General features: G+C 52.2%; 1 protein-coding gene across 3 annotated transcripts in view; it reads right to left on the bottom strand.

The window, feature by feature from the left end:
* The window catches only part of Ubxn11 (UBX domain protein 11), a 22622-nt gene that overhangs the window by 11777 nt on the left and 10544 nt on the right, over positions 1-301 (bottom strand). The gene's annotated exons all lie outside the window — the stretch shown is intronic.

Below are 301 nucleotides of genomic sequence, written 5' to 3'. Positions count from 1 at the left end.
ACACACACACACACACACACACACGAGCTTTCTTTGCCGTTTCTCCTCTCATCCACCTGTGGGGTTCCCAGCGCCCAGCCCCAAGCATGCTCTCCCTTTTATGGCTCTTCTCTACTCCCACATACATAAGGACTCCCTCCAAACACAGCCAATGGTGAGGCCTGTTTGGTCTACCAGGATAGATACTGTAGCTGTGTTCAATTAATGAATCAGCCCGGTAGTGGTGACACACACCTCTGATCCCAGTGCTTGGGAGGCAGAGGCAGGCTGATCTCTGATATCTGAGTTTAAGGCCAGCCTG

Source organism: Mastomys coucha, unplaced genomic scaffold (genome assembly GCF_008632895.1).
Source record: "Mastomys coucha isolate ucsf_1 unplaced genomic scaffold, UCSF_Mcou_1 pScaffold18, whole genome shotgun sequence".
Taxonomy (NCBI): Eukaryota; Metazoa; Chordata; class Mammalia; order Rodentia; family Muridae; genus Mastomys; species Mastomys coucha.
Note: the sequence above shows the minus strand (reverse complement) of the source record. Positions and strands in the feature narration are given on the sequence as shown.